General features: G+C 39.6%; 1 protein-coding gene and 1 long non-coding RNA gene across 4 annotated transcripts in view; one reads left to right on the forward strand and one right to left on the reverse strand.

The window, feature by feature from the left end:
• The window catches only part of coro2aa (coronin 2Aa), a 40,417-nt gene that overhangs the window by 3,031 nt on the left and 17,692 nt on the right, over positions 1-19,694 (forward strand). The window contains exon 2 of one of the 3 annotated variants that reach the window (XM_058065356.1): positions 11,222-11,297. The exons of 1 other annotated variant lie outside the window; for it this stretch is intronic. The gene's annotated coding sequence lies outside the window, so the exon portion shown is untranslated. Of the gene's footprint in view, positions 1-11,221; positions 11,298-15,673; positions 16,097-19,694 lie in introns of those variants that run through there. One more of the 3 variants, XM_058065357.1, reaches the window with a different exon arrangement.
• Positions 2,591-18,492, reverse strand: LOC131122124 (uncharacterized). The gene is made up of 3 exons (XR_009128542.1): positions 18,385-18,492; positions 18,184-18,311; positions 2,591-3,021 (listed from the first exon to the last, which is right to left on the reverse strand). It is a non-coding gene; the product is annotated as an uncharacterized LOC131122124 (long non-coding RNA).

Raw genomic sequence — 19,694 nt, forward strand, 5'->3', positions numbered from 1 at the left:
TTCCAGTTGTACTATAAAATCCTTAACTGTCTAGCAGGGGCCTCACATGCAACTTACCTGCAGGGCGCTGGAGGTAAAATGTAGGGTATTCCACAAAAAAGGGTTTCAGGTATTTCCAAAAATATATAAATCCTAAATTTAAAAAGTTTAATATTGTAATGTCATCACTGAGAGTGCTTCCAGCTTCCCAACATGCCTTGGGGTACTGTTTTTGTGATGCTAAATGCTAAAATTACCATTCATTCATTCATTTTCTACCGCTTTTCCTCACGAGGGTCGCGGGGGGGTGCTGGAGCCTATCCCAGCTGTCTTTGGGCAAGAGGCGGGGTACACCCTGGACTGGTGGCCAGCCAATCACAGGGCACATATAGACAAACAACCATTCACACTCACATTCATACCTATGGACAATTTGGAGTCGCCAATTAACCTAGCATGTTTTTGGAATGTGGGAGGAAACCGGAGTACCCGGAGAAAACCCACGCATGCACGGGGAGAACATGCAAACTCCACACAGAGATGGCCGAGGGTGGAATCGAATCGTGGTCCTCCTAGCTGTGAGGTCTGCGCGCTAACCACTCGACCGCCGTGGCGCCTGCTAAAATTACCAGTTATTATAAATTACTGTTATTATAGTTCTATTGTAACTAGAAGCCAGAATAGAGGCGGGCACCATTTTTAAGTCCTATCTAGTCCTATCTCTAGATCTACGGTTATCAGCGCACGTTTCCTCTGACATCACACAAAAAAAACTATAGATGCTAATGTCATTTGGAGTTAATGCAACTAAAGAAGTATTTGTTTTTTTTAACTGCGGTTAAGCTCCGAATTGTGTGACTGAATGTTCTTGGGGGTGATTGACTTATACAGGTTCCGCTGTGTTACATTTGATATATTTTACATTATTGGGAGGTGTACCGGTATTAAACTTACTTTAATTATACCTTTAGCCTTTTATGTGTTATGCTCAAAAATATTTGTTTTTCGACGAATATTGCTCATATTTTATACTTGTGTGCTTGTCAGTACCCCGATTTGTCATAATTTTGACAATTTGTACCCTTTAATCCAGGGGTCTTAAACACGCGGCCCGCGGGCCAAATGTGGCCCGCAGGACACTAGTTTGAGGCCCCCGCCTTGATATGAAAGTTTAATGTTAGTGCGGCCCGCGCAAGTTTGATATGGATGCTGTATGGTATCATGTACCCAGAAAAAAATATTACGTTTGATTAATGTTCATGTTAAAGGTTAAATAACTGTTAATAGTTATCCTCCCTATCAGTGTGGAAGTGGTACGTTTTTGGCTATTTAAGTTTAAAGGAAATAACTTGAAGGCTATCGTTTAGGTCGCTAGCTCTCTAGTTTGCGAGTTAGCATGTGTCTCAAGACCCTGCAGTTGCGCAATATGTTGTAAATAAAAAGAGTATAAATGTGACTATAGTCGTGTTTTGTCATGTCTACAGGGCTCTAATAATGCTTTGTTCATTTTAATCTGAAAAAAATAATTTGTCTACCCACCAACTATATGTGGTTTCTTACGTTTTTATTATTTGCCGTTTTATTATTATTATTATTATATTTATTTATTTATTACTGATTGATTTTCTTCTTGATTTGTTTATTTATTTTTCATTTTATTTTGTGTAGAAAAATAAAAAGTAAGATATTTGAGAACAGTGGAATGTTTTATCAGAGCTTTTCTTGTAGAAAATTGGAACCAAAGGGAAGTTTTTTAAATTTTTTTGTTTTTAATAAATGCATTTTTTTTTTTTTTTTTTTTTTTGGAAAACCTGATGTCGCCCAGTCTCACCCAGACCCTAGCTCCATTGGCCCCCAAGTAAATTGAGTTTGAGACCCCTGCTTTAATGTGTTGACTTCCACAAAGTAACGCATACAGTCATGTTTTTGACTGTCGGGAGTCTGTAGAGGTGGGCTTCTTCGACATTTCTCACCACTTGAGTCATAGGTTGGACAGCATAGGAGCATGTCGGGTATGTGTTAACAGCCTGATGGATAAGGCGCCGCAAGATACCAGTGCAGCTTTTATGACACCCCCTTCACATGCAAGCACACAAGTAGACGTCGCTGCTCATTGCGCTACTAAGCACGTCTGCGTGTTTACTTCCTGTCCACTTAGGACACGAGGAGATGGAGTGTCAGCCATGAGTGTTCCACTTTGGATACATGTTGACATGAGACACACGTAGAAAGACTGCATGCTGTCGGAGAGAGTAACATCTCAACACTTAGAAATCCGACGTGTCTGCACCGGCCTTCTTAAATAACTGAGCGAAGATCGACTAACATGTTGAAACCGATGCCTCCGAAGGTTAAAAAGGAGTCGCACAAAAGTTTTCAGTTCATTTCCTATTGTTACCATTGAAGGGGGCTCAATGTATCCTTACCTCTACCATATGGCTTTTTTTTTTAGGGCGGAGCTAGACAAACTGCTGCCCGTGGATTGGTCAGCAGAAATTTGTCGCTTCTGTGCTGCACTAGCCCCTTTCACACAGCCTAAGCCGGCTTTTTCCAGACACCACAGGTGAAAAATAGCGAGGCACAGAGTAGTGCAACGAAATCAACCCGGCATTTTTCCACCATCAGAGATATTTTTTTTTGACATGGTGGAGAAAAAGAATTGACAGAGATGGTAACATCGGCCATCAACCAGTGTAGTTCAGTTTGAACCAAATTTTCAGGTCATCCCATTTAAAAAAAATAAATAAAAAAAATAATAAAAAGCCGTTTTTGTCAGGCAGTGTAAAAGGGTGGAGTTGTATGCATATTTAATGACAGCAGGATGTTAAGAACATGTCACCTGACCTCTGGACTTCCTGTCACAAAGTGGCTCATACGTCTTTTTTTGTTTTTTTTTATTTTTAATAAAATAGCCGCACCTTTCTGTCTGTCTGCACCGCCTCCTGGTTATCATACGAGGTCGTTTGCGACATGACAGCTGTGCAACTGTTGGCAGGATTATCTGCCGCCGGTTCCACGTGCCGCCCACAGGGAAAGGATTACCTAAAATAATAAATAAATAAGTAAATAGAGAGTGTGTGTGTGTGTGGATTTGCTCAATGTCAAGAGCTCTCACACAAGGCAGAAAAGAGCACCATAATCGGATCAGTGAGCAATATCAGATAGAAGGACGCTGCCTGTCAGAATGCTGGAGGAAAGGCCAGTTTCTTGTTGGTCCTTTTTCTGCAATGTTTTTACCCCAGCACCTTTTTGCTACTGCAACAACTTAACTAAAAAAAACATTATCTTAAAAATTAATAAAAATCCTCACATTTTGTCATTTAAAATTTATACTAAATATTTAAAAGTATATTTATAAATATTTAAACATTTTTGCCTTCAAAATGTTTGAATAAAGTATAATTTTTTTAATAAAAATAACAACTTCAGTCTAAAATCATTAGAAAGTTTACTCAAATCTTAATTAAAATTATACCAAATAAAAAGATGATAAAATTTGAAATGTACACAAAAATAATAATTAAAAGTACAGATTTTTTAAATACAGAAGAATACAGATACATTTTTCTTTAGCATGTTTTACCTTCTATTTAGATGTAGAAATGATTTAAATAAATTATTTAAATATTTAAATAAATGGATTGGTAGGTTTGTCTTTTTCATATTAAAAAAAAATCATTTCCTTCTGAAATTAACATTTAAAAAAATTATAAATGTATATATGTTAGTTTTTTTTGCCACAAAATATTAACTTGTGTGAATATGTGTGAAAATGAATGATTTTGTTTTTTTTTTTATAAACCTATGATAAAATAATTTGTTATTACAACTGACCTGGGAGTTTTTTTGCCATCTAAAATTAAATACAAAATTTCCCTTCCATACTTTGTATTACTATAAAAAATGAAGTATTAATTAAATATTTTAATTGAGTCTAAATAAGTATAAAAGAATCTACTTTGTCTCTTTTTTAAATGTACAGAAAAACCAACCATTTAGATATATTTTTGTAATAAAAATATTCTTTAGTCATTTTAACAAATCTATAATTAATTATATATATATATATATATATATATATATATTTTAATAAAAAATGATGATTATTAAATAACACAAAGATAACTGTCTATTTTCTGTATTTTTTACGGCCATTTAAAATAAATTACAATAAAATAAAGAATAATAATACAAAAATGAAAATGTTTTATTAATTTTTCACAATATTCAAATAGAGCTTTTACTTTCATTATTTATTTAAGGTTTCTCTGATGTGTTTTTTTTTTTATCGTCTTAAGGCCGAGGTGAAGCAGATGTCGTAGCGGGGTCTCTGTCATTATTGATGAGGAAAAAAAAGACAAGATGGCTGCCTCGGCTTTTGTTCAACATGTTGATTTAATATGTGCATCTTATGCTTGTCCCTCACGAAAAAGGTGAATTTATCAGCTTTCAAACACCTCTCTCTCTCTCTCTCTCATTCCTTAATGTTCACCTTCAATTTGGCCATATAGTATTAGCTATTTTAGCTATATTTTACTATTAGCGTAAAAATGGAGACTCATTATGTCGTGAATGTCAAACTTGTCTCAGTAATTATACTGATGAAATGTGATGATTTGTTGTGAAAGTGTTTTATGATTGTAGAATTTGTCAAATTAGCAAATGTTTACACAGTTAGTGTGGTGCTAGCTTGTGGCAATGCTTCGCTTAGCCGTGTTTTGGTCAATGCTAACAAGTAGAACAGCCATGTTGTTTGTAACGTGAGCAATAGTGTACATGATTCAGCTTTGTTTGATTTTTTTTGTCTTTCTTGAAGCATGGAAGCGCGTTAGCCGCTCTTCCTGTGTGGTGAGTATTACTATTGCATTAATGCAGTTAGCTAATGGAGGCGATCTGATTAGCGGCGGCCTCTCGTTTGGCCCCCGTTGACGGCGACTTGTGTGTTGTTTACAAGCGAGGCTGAGCCAAGGTGAAGACGATGAGCTTAAGCCTGCCTTGAGCCGCAGAAAGTGAAACTCACCATGACAACAGTTGCTATGGTTAGCATGGCTAGCAGGTGAAGCTTTCCTGGTTCAAATGTGAAGGATGCTTGTTTTGTCATGAATATTTTTGGTTTTTTATTTTACCTGCAAGCTCATCCATGCATTTTCTATGCCACTTGTCCTCACTAGGGTCACGCGGGCATGTTGGAGCCTATCCTAGCTGACTTTGAGCGAGAGGTGGGGTACACCCTGGACTGGTTGCCAGTCAATTTCACTTTCCGCTGCAAGCATATAGATCTTACTCATTGTGTTTTTTCTCCCCCTGCGTGTTGATACGTAGTATTATATATATATTTATATATATTCATTCATTTTCTACCGCTTATCCTCACGAGGGTCGCGGGGGGGTGCTGGAGCCTATCCTATCTGACTTTGAGCGAGAGGTGGGGTACACCCTGGACTGGTTGCCAGCCAATTTCACTTTCCGCTGCAAGCATATAGATCTTACTCATTGTGTTTTTTCTCCCCCTGCGTGTTGATACGTAGTATTATATATATATATATATATATATATTTATATATATATTCATTCATTTTCTACCGCTTATCCTCACGAGGGTCGCGGGGGGTGCTGGAGCCTATCCTATCTGACTTTGACTTTGAGCGAGAGGCGGGGTACTGGACTGGTTGCCAGCCAATCACAGGGCACATATAGACAAACAACCATTCACACTCACATTCATACCTATGGACAATTTGGAGTCACTAATTAACCTAGCATGTTTTTGGAATACGCTGCAAGCATATAGATCCTTTCATTGTGTTTTTTCTCCCCCTGCGTGTTGATACGTAATATTATTTATATATATATATATATATTATATAATAATATTTATAGTGTGTAATTTTAGGCTGTGACACCTCTGGCTGTCTCTTGACTTGGTCGTAATGAATACAAACTAAAGACACCCTACCAGTACTGGTCGTAATGATTAGGTATCTTGTCAATGTAAACATGTACTTAAGTCTTACTTGACTTAAATGCTTATATTGAGGATTAAGTGGTACACTATCATATAAATTAATGTCATTTTAATTCCACATTTTCTGAAATGGGCGGCACGGCGGACGTGTGGTTAGAGCGCAGACCTCACAGCTAGGAGACCAGGGTTCAATTCCACCCTCGGCCATCTCTGTGTGGAGTTTGCATGTTCTCCCCGTGCATGCGTGGGTTTTCTCCGGGTACTCCGGTTTCCTCCCACATTCCAAAAACATGCTAGGTTAATTGGCGACTCCAAATTGTCCATAGGTATGAATGTGAGTGTGAATGGTTGTTTGTCTATATCTGCCCTGTGATTGGCTGGCCACCAGTCCAGGGTGTACCCCGCCTCTTGCCCGAAGACAGCTGAGACAGGCTCCAGCACCCCCCGCGACCCTCGTGAGGAAAAGCGGTAGAAAATGAATGAATGAATTTTCTGAAATGTAAATTAAAATAATCATTTTAAAAAACATCTATTACCGATCTTGTCGCCAGCTTCCAAGGACAGCGATGGCGTGAGAGCCTGCAACCAAAAATTGTGTTCCTGCACGTACAACATACAGTATATTTGTATGAATCACGCGTGAGGAATGGTTCTGGCACTGCGCAGGCACACTAACATGTGACTCACCTAGCTTACGCCAGGTAACAAGAGGTGAGGTCATGGCTGACACGGTGTATTTTAGCTGTCAAAATGATGAAATGTGGCCCCCAAACAGGGGGCAAGGATGAAAAAAAAAATGACATCAGCAAGAAAGTTTGCAAATTCTTTGGCAAGGGAATGGAATATGGTGGACCTCATGATGACAGGGCAGATAAAAGCCAATCAGACTGAACTATGACATCGCTACTATGAAGGATAATGCAGTAATATGGAAGTGGCATGATTGGAAACACAAATCTTGCAAACCAACCTACCTTGGTGTTCACAGTGTCAGAGAGTGAGTAATGCTGGAATTGATCAACTTGAAACATTTCCCACATCAACCCAGGTAGATGGTCGAACTTGTCTGCACCCTAAATCACTCACAATCACTCTACGTTAGTTTCCCTCCCGTCGTATCACTACACACTGTCGCCACAGTGTTTGCGCGAGGGTATTGTTTACATTTGCCGATTAAGTTTTCACTAAGTTCCTTACTAGAAGAAGTCGTGGTGTAAATTTTAAATGTTAACCAAAAAACATGCTAACCAAGGTGGACGCTAACCGAGGTTCCACTTTACTTTAGAGCTAGCTTAATTTCAAACTAACAAATGAAAAAAAACTAGCTTTTTTCCCCTAACCTCCAGCCTATAGGGGGCAACATCCCAAGTTGCTAAAAACATGTTACCGTATTTTCCGGACTATAAGTCACACTTTTTTTTCATAGGTTAAATAACTGTTAATAGTTATCCTCCCTATCCGTGTGGAAGTGGTAAGTTTTTGGCTATTTAAGTTGAAAGGAAATAACTTGAAGGCTACCGTTTAGGTCGCTAGTTCTCTAGTTTGCGAGTTAGCATGTGTCTCAAGACCCTGCAGTTGCGTAATATGTTGTAAATAAAAAAAGTATAAATGTGACTATAGTCGTGTGTTGTCATGTCTACAGGGCTCTAATAATGCTTTGTTCATTTTAATCTGAAAAAAAATAATTTGTCTACCCACCAACTATATGTGGTTTCTTAATTTTTAATTGTTTTCCGTTTTATTATTATTATATTTATTTATTACTGATTGAGATTTTCTTTATTCTTGATCTTATTTTGTGTAGAAAAATAAAAATGAAGATATTTGAGAACAGTGGAATGTTTTGTCAGAGCTTTTCTTGTAGAAAATTGGAACCAAAGCAAAGTTTATTCATTTTTCTGTTTTTAATAAATGCGTTTTTTTTTGTTTTTTTTGGAAAACCTGATGCGGCCCAGCCTCGCCCAGACCCTAGCTCCAGTGGCCCCCAGGTAAATTGAGTTTGAGACCCCTGCTCCTAGCTCAAAACTACTCTGGCATGCAAATAGGGGTTGAAAACATGGCGTTTGTCAGGTGTCATGTTAGCAAAGTGAATCTGTTGAGAAGGCGTGTCCCCTTCATTTGTGTAGAAACGCACCATGCAAATGACGGCAAACAGCTTGCCTATGCTTTTGCCTCCTGTTCTAGACTGGCATAGGAATAATCGTTTGTTCTCATAAATTCATCTGTGTGTGCACATCGGCTCTGAGTGTTTACCGACCTGTTGTGTACGTGAATGGAACTACCCTGTTAGCTCAGTGGGTCACGTTTTTGCAAATAAAGGCCCAGATTGACACAAAAGCCCTGAGACCAGGTGTTTTTGCAGTCAAAACACAGTCAGACGGCTAATCAGCAATGTCAACTCCATGTCCGGAAGGTCAGCTCGGTACCGTAGTGTGTTCTCGCAGCTAGCTAGCTATTACAGTCTGCTGGGATGTGTGATTAGAGAGCAAGCCTCTTTCTTGCTAGCTTTTAGCACTCATGCCCTGTTCTTATTGATCATTAGCATCCGTGCACTCAGACGCACACTTAATAATAGTATCGCCAAATGAAAGGAAGTGCTCTTTGCTAGTTTGCGTAGACTTCTCTGAAAGCAAATCTACATTAGAAGGTTTGTGTCCTACTGTTCACAAGAGTTAGCCTTGTTGTAGTGCGTTATTAGTATTTTTTAGCTAGTAGGCCACTTCCTGGTTCAAGGAGGAAGTGGGTAAAAAAAAATAAACTGCCATTTTACCGGTTGTCTGTGTTTGTGAATCAAAATTATTATATCAAATTATTATATCAAATATCATATCATGATTATATCAAATTAAATTATGTAAATCCAATGAATTCCTTCAAAAATGTTAGCACAAAACATATTTTTGATTGTATTTCTGTCTGATTGTATTTTTATTTTTTTTCGTTAGCAGGCCACTTTCTGGTTCAAAGTCGACTATGAACTGTACCATTTTCAGTTCTCATCCTGACTTAAAAGGCTGAAAAGAAGTTCTCAAAAGTGTGGGGGGGGGAGCGCAATTTTTGTGTGTTTGTTAGCTAGCAGGCCAGGTGCATTTGTGGACTATACCATTTGCAAGCTTGGTCGGGGGGAATTGTGACTCAAATTTGCAAAAGGAGAAAGTGAATTCAACAAAAGTGAATAATACCTGTAGATCTCTGTTTTTGTTTTGTTAGTTACCACCTTCTACCTCTGGCAGGGAGTCTGTATTGCTGTACTTAAAAAAAGTGATGTTAAACCAGGAGGCGTTCGCTTTTTGTGCACCAGCGATTGATCCACCCGTTTGACCGCATGAAGGCCACTGCAGCCTTTCCTGTCCTCATATCGACCAATCAGATGACACTCTGCTAGCTCTCCTAATTTCTCGGGCTAATGGCCTATTACGTAATGTTTCTCTTTGACTAGCGGCCATCATGATCGCTGTCTGTGTGGCGAAAACTGAGCAAAGAGGATGTGGCGGGGTGTTTGCTGCATATGTGGCCCGGCATCGTTGTTGTGCATGAGCTGTGTGAGTGCTCCCTAAAAAGTGACCTTATTTTCCTGGGAAATTTTCCAAAGTTCAAATGTCATTTAGATGCCACAGATTGATTTGGCACTATATATATATATATATATATATATATATATATATATTTTTTTTTTTTTTATATTTGGCATATATTTTCCATTGTTCAAATGTCATAAGTTATTTGTCGTGGCCCGCCACTGACAAATTTAGATGCCACAGATTGATTTGGCACTATATATATATATTTTTATATTTGGCATATATTTTCCATTGTTCAAATGTCATAAGTTATTTGTCGTGGCCCGCCACTGACAAATTTAGATGCCACAGATTGATTTGCCACTATATATATATATATATATATATATATATATATATATATATATATATATATATATATATATATATATATATATATATATATATTTATATTTGGCATATATTTTCCATTGTTCAAATGTCATAAGTTATTTGTCGTGGCCCGCCACTGACAAATTTAGATGCCACAGATTGATTTGGTATTATATATATATTTTTTATATTTGGCATATATTTTCCATTGTTCAAATGTCATAAGTTATTTGTCAAGGCCCGCCACTGACAAATTTAGATGCCACAGATTGATTTGGTATTATATATATATATTTTTTATATTTGGCATATATTTTCCATTGTTCAAATGTCGTAAGTTATTTGTCAAGGCCCGCCACTGACAATTTTAGATGCCACAGATTGATTTGGCATTATATATATATATTTTTTATATTTGGCATATATGTATTTTCCATTGTTCAAATGTCATAAGTTATTTGTTGTGGCCCGCCACTGACAAATTTAGATGCCACAGATTGATTTGCCACTATATATATTTTTTTTAATATTTGGCACTTGTTTGCCCTGACTCTTTTGTTTGTTTCTTTCGGCTTTTTCCTGATCACGGAGTCGCCATAGCAGATCTTTTTTGATCCGCATACTGTTTTTCGGCTTGACACATTATAACGAGACTGTCTATGTCGCTTGTCATTACAATTCCGTAAAGTAGATGGCATTGTAACTCTGGTTCTTAAGAAAAACCTCATACATTTTTAACACAACTGACTTGGTCGCACATTATAAAGCATCTGTTCATTAATATACAGCAGTCCCTCATTTATCACTGTTAGTCAGTTCCAGACCCAACCATGATAAGTGAATTTCTAATTTATAAGTGGAATATTTTTGTAGTTGGGAGCATAGAATACCTGTTTAGGACCTTCTAAATACACTTATTATTCCCAGGCATTCACGGGCCACATCTGGCCCCCGTGCCTTGAGTTTGACACCTAGTTGACAATGAAATTCAGTGAAATTCGCATCTTTACCTCAACCTAACAACAATTAATAAACTCTTAACAACTGAAGATACTTGAGTGCATTTGTGCTCTGACCTGCTTTTTATTTGTTTTATTTTCTGCATGTCGGAATCTGACATAAAGAGAGTTGAGCAACAAGGACGGCTGATTTCCACATGCACTGAGGAATCCTGATTGAGCAAACTGAGGAGGAGTGGGAGCGGCCAAATATACCTGCTCCCTCCCCTAGTGTGGGGAGTGTGCACACTCCTTGCTTGTTCACACATGCACTTGCCTTCATGCTGCACATACACCATCTCTTCTCTTCTGCTGTGTAGTTATTAGTCACCGTGCTGGAGATAAACTCAATGTTCCTTTTTTTCCCCCCCCTCTCCCCATCCCAGAGACACAACAGTTTGTCCCTCACGGATCCTACCCGCTGATCCCCCCCCTTTCCAGTGACGAGGCACTTTGGTCAGGGTGAGTGATCAACTCCCTTTCATGTCCTGATGTGACAGGTCAGTGTGTGGAATTTGGCAGTCAGTATTGATCGTTTATTCAAGTGCAGTTTTCACCCCCCCCCCACAGGGGTTTGAGTCACACTCTAGCATGTGTGACAGGCTCGGACAAAGATGGGACGCAATTATGTCATCCCAGCTAAAAACTGACCTTTTTAATGTCCTGGTTGCTCCAACTTGTGTATGTGGTTGCTCACCTTCTAACATAAGTACAGTATAAAGCGCCTGTCTGTTTAAGTTCAAATGAACCTCAAGCATCGCCACGACAATGACATCATCCGCTGGCCTTTTTTGTCGAGCCACTAATGGCCACTTTTGCTATCGTCCACCCTTTTTCAAGATGTGATTTGTGGCCTGTTTGACGACTTACCTCCGTTTTCTCGTGTCAATACACAGCACGGACTGGGCGTGTTGATTAATTTCGGCTCATATGAGTGGTGGCGTGCTTTGCTAATAATCTAAGAAAGCTATTCCACTCTGCACACCAACAGTGGGCAATATATATATATATATATATATATATATCACCTACAGTATTTCATCAAATGTTAGAACATCAAAAGTTGAACACAAGCCATTATAAGATGTTTGTTCATTAATGGTTAATTCATTTAGTTCCACCCTCCAGACCTAAAGGGGGCAGCATATTACTGCAAATGTTCAATTCTTTCCATCTTGATTGTCATACATACCTAACACCTTTTTATAAAATTGCCGTAACAGCACTTATTTACTTGTTCCTTTTACACAGAACCCAGTCACATTACGGTGCTGTTACCTTAAAAATGGTGGGAAAATGTCAGCCCCCTTTTAACGCTGACATTCCGCAAAAATTGGCACGTCATCAAAGTTATAATAAAAAATGTAATATTTATTTATGTAATTTGTACCTTTTGCACAGAAGAAGAACACACATCAGGGTCCTGCCCCTGTTACAGTGCTAGTACACTGTAGAGTGGTGGTGTGCTTTGCTAATATTCTAAGAAAGCTATTCCACTCTGCACACCAACAGTGGGCAATATAATATATCACCTACCGTATTTCATCAAATGCTGGAACATCAAAAGTTGAACACAAGCCATTATAAGATGTTGATTCATTAATGGTTAATTAATTTAGTTCCACTCTCCAGACCCAAAGGGGGCAGCATATTACTTCACCAGTCATAGGAAATGATGTACGATGGAACCACGAAATGTCCAACATAATCTTAAACTAAACTAATCAGTTCATTCAAGTGAAAAAAGAAGTTAAACACTATGAATGCTAGTAACCAGACCAACAGGGGGCAGCATAATACCTCACCTTTTATAAGACAACATGTATAGTGGAACATCTTAATTTCGAACACAATCTTTCTGGGAATGCCTGTTGACATCCAATTTGTTCGTATTTTGAACAGTTACCCACTATGAATTCCACGCTCCAGATCATCAGTGGGCAGCGTAATATACTGTATGTAAGACCTATTGGTAAGAAACAACATACAGTGGGTCTACTATCGTGCAACACACGTTCTTTCAACCAACACAATTGGTGGATGACGCTATGCATCGTCATTGCACGCACACAGATAGACGCCCCGATAATCCAAGCTGAAAAAGTAGTAGTTTGTATGGTCAGATTTTTCCAAATGCCTGCAAGGTATGCTGGGTAGTCCAGCTGCAACGACAAACTAAGAATAATAATATTAGATATCAGGAGTATGTTAACTCGTCTTTGTTCCTCAATACATTTTGCAATCAAGCAAATGTTGGGAGAAAGAGTACCACAAGATACCCAGCATGCCTTGCAGAGGGAATATATGGGTGTGGGGTTTTTTTTGCATGGGTATTGTGTGTAGATATTTATTTCCATGCCCACATGATGCAGTCGGTAGGTTACTTTGTCAGAAGGTTACAGGCTACAGATTGCATCCGACTATTTTGGCGACTCAGGTGTGCCACACTAGCACTGAAAGTCTTGATGCCGGCTAAAGTTTGGATGTTAAAGGTCTAAAAAAAAAAAAATAATAATAATAATTTGACAGCTGGGATAGGCTCCAGCACGTGATATAGCGGTACAGAAAATGAATGAATGAATGAATTTGGAAATGCCCGTTGGGGTGGATGTGGCCCATTGGCCACAGTTTGCCCACCCCTGACCTAGTGGATCACTAAGGAAATTTGAGAGGCAGAAATCAGACAATATTTACATTTACAAAACTAATAATCGAATACCAAAATTGTATTGAATTGTTGCCACTCTAGTGTGTGGGAACAGTGGGAATTGACTCAATAAACACTTACCAGTATAACACAAGTCAACGCCATTTTAAATTGAATACACTCACACTGTACTTGGTGTTTAGCTGTAAAATACACAATACTAAAGTCCACGTGTAGTTTCAGTGTGTGTTGACATGTGCCAATCATGCTGTCTGCACCCTGCCCAACTCCCTCCCTCCTGTATATGTTACTCATTAAATCCATCTGTCTGTTCTTGAAACCTGTAAAACACACCACACAACTGTAAAGGACTTATCTATGCACAGATAAAGGTGGGTGCAACAAGTTATTCATTGATGAGCAAAGGCTGAAACCATTCTCCATGAAGAAGCTTTTACATGCTAACAATTTTTTTCCTGTTGAAAACATTTGCAAATGTGGTATAATTTGTGCTCATAATGCTTGTTTATGCTGTCAGATCAAAACATTGCCAGGTAATTGCCTGGCATGCATATGACAGCATTTTTTGCAGTTCAGTTATGAAACTGGGGCAAAAATTTTCAATTTTTTCCAATTGTCATACATACCAAATACATACCAAACACCAAAAATCGCTGTAACAGCACTTATTCACTTGTTCATTTTACACAGAACCCAGTCACATTACGGTGCTATTACCTTAAAAATGGTGGAAAAATGTTGCAAAATTGGCACGTCATCAAAGTACATACCTAACACCTTTTTATAAAATTGCCGTAACAGCACTTATTTACTTGTTCCTTTTACACAGAACCCAGTCACATTACGGTGCTATTACCTTAAAAACGGTGGAAAAATGGCAGCCCCCTTTTAATGCTGACATTCCGCAAAATTGGCATGTCATCAAAGTTGTAATACAAAATGTAACATTTATTTATGTAATTTGTACCTTTTGCACAGAAGCCAACACACAGCAGGGTCCTGCCCCTGTTACAGCGCTAGTACACATGATGGGCGATACCAGATATTTTAAATGGACACTTTTGGGGCATTTTTTTTTACTTTTTTGGCATTTTTACCCCAATAAAACACAATACAAACCGGACGCTTAATGTTAATGTTATTTTTTTTTTTTTGTTGCTACCATTAAGCGACAAATATGGCCTCTTTTAAAAAAAAAAATTGTGTGTCTTTTGATCAAATTTTGAACTCAAATTATTTACAAAAGATTTCTGTATAACAAAAAGTTGCACAGCGTAAAAAATTTGGTAATTTGCGTGGATCAATAAGGAACGCCCACCCTCGGCCATCTTTGTGTGGAGTTTGCATGTTCTCCCCGCGCATGTGTGGGTTTTCTCCGGGTACTCCAGTTTCCTCCCACATTCCAAAAACATGCTAGGTTAATTGGCACCTCAAAATTGTCCATAGGTATGAATGTGAGTGTGAATGGTTGTTTGTCTATATGTGCCCTGTGATTGGCTGGCCACCAGTCCAGGGTGTACCCCACCTCTCGCCCGAAGACAGCTGGGATAGGCTCCAGCGCCCCTTGTGAGGATAAGTGGTAGAAAATGAATGAATGAATGAATGAATAAGGAACGCAGAGACTTGTGTTGTAACTATTTTAGCTAGTAAAGCACTACAGGGTCAACTGCTGATGATGTCATAGAAATGACTTCCGTTTCCTGTTTCCAGTTCATAGCATGCTTATGAACACAGTTGGACTCACTGCGTCACCGTATTGTACGCCAACTAAGAAATACCCACATTTTTTTAGCCGTAAACCAAAAAATACGCTACCCAAGGTTCCACCGTACCAAAATTGTTTATTAGCACCTTAATAAGTGCTGTGTTTGTTGTTGTGCACGGAGTCACGTGACATGAATTGATACTTTATGAGAGTACATTAATCCCTCGTTTATCATGGTTAACTAACTGCTCCAGGCTCGACCGCGGTAGTTCCATAGTTCGAGCGTAGAAAACCTGTTTAGAGCTCTGTAGACAGGAAATAACACCTTGATAGTCACTCCTGTTATTCTTTGTTTACATTACATTGTGCAGGCTACGGGTTGACTGCAGGGACATATGAGACGATCAATACAGATCAATACAAACAGTATTAAAAATGCCAACTTTTCTATGCAGGGTGAAATGGGCCGTAGAGTCATTGACTGTGACAAGCGTTTGGATTACATGTGTAGCTTTTATCCAATTAGAAAAGGTCAAGACTGTAGAAGTAGGATTAACGCGTCTCGGCACCTAATGACCTTCACGTGACCCTCTCTCTCTCCCCTCGCCAACTCATCCTGGCACGAACATGGCTCCACGTTTTGAGACCTTTTCCCCCCGCCTTTTCACCCGTGCGTCCACCTTGGAAGTAGGTGACACGGTGGCAGAAATCCCCGCTGTGATCCTATTACACAGAAGAGAGCTGTCATCTGTGTATGACACGCCTCTACACACTGCAGTTTCACTTGCAGAGACGCACTGTTGAACTTTCGCCGGGGTGGAAAGGAAGTTTTGGATTATTAAGTCGCTGTTGTTCGGATAAGACGTCCTGGCAGACAATTGGATTGAGGTATTGATGGATTCTTATGTTGACATCTCTGCTAAACTTTGAACTGCGGCACAAAGAGAGGAGTGGCCGCCTTCCTTGCTGTACAATATGTTCCATAGATGCACAAGAACAAATACACACAGTCTCTGTTTTATCAGCAACTAAAATAAGCCAAATGTGGCCAAAAATAGTCCCGTAAATGGATACATCAAGGAATTACGCTGTCAGTGTGGTCGTTTTGATCAGCTGCAAACTGCGTGGTTAAAAATAGACACTTTTTGTGTGTGATTTCATCATTCACTACCGCCTGGATGTCAGACAGGACGCTCAATGCTACGTACCTGCTGAAACAGCCAAGTTTATCTAGCCTGATTTTCCATTTATGCTATCATATACAAATACAGTCATGGAAAAAATTATTAGCCAAGCCTTATTATTAGTTCATTCATTCATTTTTTTACCGCTTTTTCCTCACAAGGGTCGCGGGGGTGCTGCAGCCTATCCCAGCTGTCTTTGGGTGAGAGGCGGGGTACACCCTGGACTGGTCGCCAGCCAATCACAGGGCACATATAGACAAACAACCATTCACACTCACATTCATACCTATGGACAATTTGGAGTCGCCAATTAACCTAGCATGTTTTTGGAATGTGGGAGGAAACCGGAGTACCCAGAGAAAACCCACGCATGCACGGGGAGAACATGCAAACTCCACACAGAGATGGCAGAGGGTGGAATTGTACCTTGGTCTCGTAGCTGTGAGGTCTGCACGTTAACCACTCAACCGCCGTGCCGCCTTGAATCAAAATTCATTAATTTTCTACCGCTTCTTCCTCACGAGGGTAGCGGGGGGTGCTGGAGCCTATCCCAGCCTAATGCGAAACTGCATAGAAAAATAAACCTGATGTCCACGAACTGAGCTATACAATGTATCTGATGAAGAGAAAGGCAGCAAGCAAAAGCTCATGTTGTGTTGCTTGGGGGAATTCCACCCACAATGTTGACTACCAGGTACAAAATGACGGTACTGTTTAATCTATTGACCCCTGGCAGAGGGGTGATCTACAAAAGAAATGCTCCTCCTATTATTATGAAACTTACCAAGTGTTGAATTAGAGCACATGTGTCGACAGAGGGCCGAAGCACTGCAGGTTTTCTTTCCAACCAGTTTCTCCAGCAGGTGATTTAATTGACGAGCTCCTTCCCTCAAACCAAAGGAGGGTTAATCATTAAAATCACCTGCTTCAGTGACCGGCTGGAAAGCAAACCTGAAGTGTCTCGGCCCTTCATGGCATGAGTTTGACACCCATGAATTAGAGCAACTGTGCTCGCTTGATTTGTAACTACCTCAAATTTAAACTGCACTGACTCCTATAGAGCAGCTACACACAATAAGCAGCACAGAAAGCTTTCTAGATCTTCATGATTCTGCACCTCTTTCTGTAGTGTTTCCATGGACTTCCCGCTTCCCACCCAAACGGTCTGTTTAATTTACTCCACTCCCAAGCGCTCTTGAGGACTTCCGGATACATAGGCCCGCATTTATTGAGTGCAAGCAATCTCCAGCCCATATAAGGATGCCTGGATCGTATTGACGACAGTAGAACTCGGTTTCTAACACCAACTTTTTTTTTTTTTTTTTAAATACAAATACCCATGTGTATGCAGGCGTAGGCTCAATAATCCTGATGCCAAGATGTGCTTGGCGTCTTAGCTTTCTACCACCTTGGCAGCCTCTCTGCTCTTGTAAGCCTGTGCTGTTGATTATAAGAGCCAAGCGCTGCAACAGATGATTGCAGGGAATCTTCCTGAGCTTTGCCGAGTTTTGCCCGTAAAGCAGTTTCTTGTGTTTTGTGAGTGGCGTCAGTCGCCTTGTTGACTTTTGGATATATTCAAATAATGGTGTTGCCTTGGTGGTGTTACTGTGTACTGGAGCAAGTGGTATCTCTTATTACAAGACTTAAAAACCCAACAAGTTACTTACAGTCAAGCTCCACAAAGGAATGCATGGAAGACATGGTTTCAATGTTCCTGTGTGGATATAAAGCTATCGCTGCATTGAGTTCCCACGTGTTACAATATGTTAACACGGTGAGGATGCTTCTTACCTGCAGGGCTTAAAGAATAGTGTGGGTGTGAGCGAACAAAAAAATTCCTGTGTCTTCAATGGTGGCCTCAGGGCAGAAACGGAGAAGTGGAGCCACATAATCCTCACTCTTGCTACTGCACCAAAGATCTTTTAATCACAAGAAAGAGATTTTTTGATTTAGCAGTTGAAAGAAAAAGGATCGCACATACGTAGATGTTACCTGGCCTGTCTCCTGGTATCTCTTCCACGCTCTTGATGTGTTTCACAAATTCTGTGGGTTGCTAAAACACTACCCACAGGAAAAGAAAGCACTCCTGTCACATAGAAGATCTTGGGTGAGGATTTTTGGTGGCTTAAAAACAGCAGAGGCTTCCTGTCATAAAGAGGATCTTTGATTTCTTTTGTTGTTGGTGCTTAGAAACAGCAAAGGTTCCCTTTCATATAAAGGATCTTTTACTTGTGCTATTGCACCAGGTCCTTGAAAGCAGCAGCACACTCTTGTCATATAGATGGTCTTTGACTGGAGTTTTCTCAGGACATTCTTAAAAACATGTGCTCCTGTCATACTGTATAGAAAATCTTTGATTATCTTTGTAGTTGGTGCTCTCCTGTTTAATAGAGGATCTTTGACTTTTTGCAGGCAGTCCTTAAAAACAGCAACTTGATCCTTGACAAAAATTTTTGTGGTAGGTGTTTAACAACAGCAAAGGGCTGATAGCATATAAAGGATCTTTGATTATCTTGGCAGCTAGTCATTCTCAACTGGTATGGCTGCAGGACACACCATTTCCCTTCAATTGACAAGTGGTGACCCAAATTGTGAAAAACTTTCTAAATAATCTTCTGAAATATCTTATTTATTTAAAAGGAACCTATTATACAAATTTTTCGGCCCTTTGTATTGAGTTGTGGACTCCTATAGAGCAGCTACATGTGGATAACCAGCACAGAAAGTTTTCTAGATCTTCAGGAATCTGCACCTATTCATCTGTATTTTTTTGGATTTCGTGCTTCCTGCAGAAACGGTCCGCCTCCAGGCACGCCTACTCTGCTGTGGTTGGTCACATTGTCAGTGCTTAGAAGGACTTACAGTTTGTGCCGCTAGCTGCGAACCCAACAAGCAAAACGTTAGCTTTGCTTTATCGAGCTGAGTGTCAGAGGGAGGGTGAGTTAAGTCCATACTCGACGTCCTGTCTGTGCTGCTCAAGCTTGACCAAGTCGCCCATAAACATATCACGCACCTTTTCTAATGATGTAAGTGATTAGCTTAGATGAGAGGTGACTTCACGGACATAAATGTGTCACGAGCCACCAGTTGAGAATCATCGATTATACTAGCATTTTTTTTTTTTTAGCATTTTAGCATCTGTCGTTTTGGGTCACTGAGTTCTTATCAGTGGATCACATGGTCTTTGCCCAAAATAATAGTGCAATGACCTGATGTCCATGAACTGAACTATACACTGTACCTGATGGAGAAGAGTGAGGGAGGAAGCAAAAGCTCATGTTGTGTTGCTTGGGGGAATTCCA

Source organism: Doryrhamphus excisus, chromosome 1 (assembly GCF_030265055.1).
Source record: "Doryrhamphus excisus isolate RoL2022-K1 chromosome 1, RoL_Dexc_1.0, whole genome shotgun sequence".
NCBI lineage: Eukaryota > Metazoa > Chordata > Actinopteri > Syngnathiformes > Syngnathidae > Doryrhamphus > Doryrhamphus excisus.